This window comes from Drosophila melanogaster, chromosome 3L (genome assembly GCF_000001215.4).
Source record: "Drosophila melanogaster chromosome 3L".
Classification (NCBI taxonomy): Eukaryota; Metazoa; Arthropoda; class Insecta; order Diptera; family Drosophilidae; genus Drosophila; species Drosophila melanogaster.
In genome coordinates, this window is record NT_037436.4 from 12433728 (window position 1) to 12437726 (window position 3999).

Genomic DNA, 3999 nt, shown 5'->3' on the forward strand with positions numbered 1-3999 from the left:
TTGGACGCGACTCCACTCATTTTGGCCAACCACCGCGGTGGTTACTAGCCAAGTGGGGTGTGCAGTTTGGGTGGCAAGGAGGTGGTAAGCAGCGACGTAACCGATTAACTAGGTGGAGAAAAAGAGAGCGAGATAAGGCTGCGCAGCAAAGGAGACAGAGCGAGAAGGAAAGCGCAATATGCATTGCGATTGCAGTGGAGTGACAGGAGCGGCACGAGGTGAAGATGGGTCGGCTAATTGATTTATTTCGCCCACTGTTCCCCTCTCACTCCCACTTGTTCGCTGGTTGGCTGAGTTACAGAAATCAGGAGCCGTGTAATAATGGCCGCCAACTTTTAAGTCTGTGTATGTACATATGCATGCATGTGTATTTGGGCCCTTTAACGTGAAATGATTTTTGCACAGCCAGAGGTGTTGTTATTGCAACTCCCCACTGCAGCGGCACTTCTCTATCCCCCCTTTCTTTTCCAGTGGGTGTGACAGAGAGGCGGCGAACGGACAACCTCCCACACTGATAATGGAAAATAATCAATTTTAATGGCCTATAATTTCGCAGCGCAAAATAACAATGATTCTACGGAGATAGAGAGGCACAAGTTTTGCCATTCAAAATGCACAGCCATGCACGCAGCGCACATAACTTTTGCCAACGCAGGCGTACTAATTTATTTATGTTGATAGAAGACCAGGCAAAAGTTGCTTCCACTAAAAAATATACATATATATGTATATATGACAAGAAAGAAAAAAAACAGATTAAAAGAGAGGGAGATCGCGTTGAGCTCGACTCACCTTCACCTTACATAATTTGAGACAAACTCAAGTTAGCTGGCCAACTGAGTGAGAGCGAGTGAGAGGCGTGTCTGAAGAGCAGACGCGCAGCTGCGCACTAGCTATAGAGTTGTCTTTCTTGCTCCCTTGGTAACTGGAATACCTAGTTATGCCCAATGGGAGAACACTAAGAAAACTCAAAGAAAGGCAAAGTGCCAGTGATTGTCAGAAGGGGGGGCTGAAAGGGGGCCTAGTGTTGATCGGATGTTAAGCAGCGGAATTAACTCGCGCTGCCCAGCCCCTCCACTTCCCCCTTCTGATTGATTTCGGCCTGCATGATTGATTAGATTAATAACGCGGCTAATTAAACATTTATCACTGTATCTAACAAACCGCCCGAGGGGGCGCAAATTAACCCTCCAAGACAACACAAATTATGCCTTCTGCTACAGGCCAACTTCTTTGAATACAACCTTGTTAATTTATTAATTTAAATCAGATAATATTTGTAAATTTAATGCACAAATTATAAAAGTTAGTAAGTATCCCAATAACTTTTTAATAAATGTATAATAAATTTAGTGCATTTACCTTGTTTAACATAAATACTAATGTTAAGATAGGATTTTCATTCAACAACAGTAAAACCATTTAAATTTTGTTTTGAAGAAAAAAGTAATTCATTCAATCATATCTATTTAGCCTATCTTTAATATAATATCTCTAGTTTTTGGTAGTAAGAATCTCGACCACGAACAAATAAAAGAAAAGCATTGTCTCAAAAAAACCTTCAAAATTAGTTGAAAAATCATGTTTTATATTAAATTTATAGTTTATATAATAAATGGAAATTCGGTTTAAGGGCGTTCGACTGTGTGCGACTATGTGCCTGCTTCTAATTGCGTTTCGTGCAACTTTTTCGGGGATGGGCGCATTAATTATGGCCGCCTTGGCTAACGCCTGCCGGCCGCCATTATTTCGGCAGCAAAGTGGCCAAGTTCCAGCCAGATAGCCATCTAGTATCTACATCCCAGCCCAAAGTTACCCAAAACTAAGAGCCCAGCCCCGTGTGCCGTGCATATTTGTGGTAGCCACGCTTCCTGTTTTTGTTTGCTCGCCTGTCCGTTTGCCCGCCGTCCGTTTGTCCGTATGTCCGTTGTCCGGCTGAAAATATTCCAAACAATGTAGACAAGAAGTGCTCAGGCCGGGCGGAGTTTTTGTGGCCATGGTTAGCGACGCGGTGGTGTTTACCCACATGTAGGCATATGCATATGCTGATTTCCACCAAGGCGGGGGTCATAGTCTTTTTTCTTTTTTTGAGGGGGGTTTGTGGTGGAGGAGTGGGCCGTCAGCTTGGTGAACCGTGAAAAACCCTGGGGTAGAACACTCCTCCAACCCAAACAGAGAAAGAGAATTTCGTAATGTTAACAAACAAATAGAAAATAACTTTTAGGCACAGCTCTGTAGCTTCCTCATAGAGAAAAACCTTTCGCTGGAGGTTCTACACACAAAGAGAAAACTATTACAATCCATAAGATACGAAAATCTTTTATATATGCCTGAATTATTGAGCTATCTTTACTCGCTTGAAACTTAGCCTTTTAAATACCAACGGAATGCTATGAATAAACATCTTACCCTGATAATATCTCAATATAATAGAAGGTAACTTCGGAATAAGAAATCTTAGAATTTGTTTCTTCAGTAGTAAAACATTTTTTTTTCTCAGCGCAAGACCTTCTTTCTAGATACGAAATCCAGCGGAAATATGCTCAAGTTTCTGTTTTTGTTGGTCGGAAATGTTTAGCGCTTGCTCAGAATGATTAAAGTGTCGCTTTTTGTCTAGTTCCATTTGCTTTTTCCCATTTGCATACAAATGTTCCTCAAAATTTCGCTGAGTAATGCGAAAGCAACCAAATCTACTTCATTGTAGGTTAAATTGCAACGACTTCCTGATTCTTCTTAAAAGTTGGTGTAACCGCGAATTAGATTTTGGAATGTCATTAACTCTTATAAAAAAGGTATCTTTATATAATATACTATATGAATCTTAGATTAATATTCATTATTTTGTAACATTCTCTGATTTAGTTATGATGGCGTTATAATCCCTTAATCCATTTCTCAGCTCCGTCACTCAGATTTCGATACTAAAATCGGCGGGCGTCTGAGTCATGTGCTCCTCCTTCGATATCACGGCGAGCACGCACCACTCGGCCGGCGGAATGTAATGATTAACTCTTCGCAGTTGCTAAATTAAGTGAGTTTTTACTGCTCCCCACGAAATGGGATGGGAAGGGGGGAGGCACAAGGTGTTTGGGGAGTGTCGCCGAGCAGGGAATACTGACTGCATCATCGACTGGAGTCAACTTGCAGTTGGCCAGCTGAATACTGAGTGGGTTAAGGGGGGAGAGCGGAAGATCACATTGCGTGTCTGGGGCCAGAAATGATTTCCACATACCACAGCAGTTAAAGCCCTTAAGTCAGGGAGAAAATCCAATTAAATTCGGTAGCGAAAGAAATAAGTCTGAACTGTCGGCAAAATGATTCTACATACACGTATTTGCGTCAACATTGATTTCGCAGCAAACAGAAACATCCAAACAGGGATTCGCTCTGCTCGGACTCCTCGCCGGATTCGGGGGCCAGTGCGGACACTGAGCGGATCCAAGACAAAGACGCTCCAAGACGAATGTAGTTCATGTGCATGGCGATGGCGTGATTGAGGACGAACCCGAGGACAGCGGCACCAGCAGCAACTTCAGCAAAAACGGGAGCAGCGGCAACATCAGCAGCGGTAGCAATAGTACACATAGAAAAAATACTACACATTCATTTGGGCAATTAAAACATTAATGAGTTACGTAACTGTCATTTTATAAAAATTAGTTTACATTACATATCATTATAAAAAAATTTAGCTATATGCTCTATAGGGTTTTATTGCATAATATATACTCCAATCTTGCTTTCAGCTAAATCATAAAAAGTTACATTGCACTAGTATCCTTATAATTCCTTAATTTTTCACCGTGCAACATCAACATTAGCCACATGAGGCAGCCACTTGAGTTCTTCGGTTGCTGCAGTTTGGTGAGGCGTGATTTGGGCTTAGGCGTCTGCCCGAACTCGCATTCGATTTGGCTCTCTCAGTTTAAGTTTGAGTTGTTACAAAATCCTGGCCGCAGACCGCAAAACCGTCCAAAAGTTGCGTGCCCATAGGTCTTC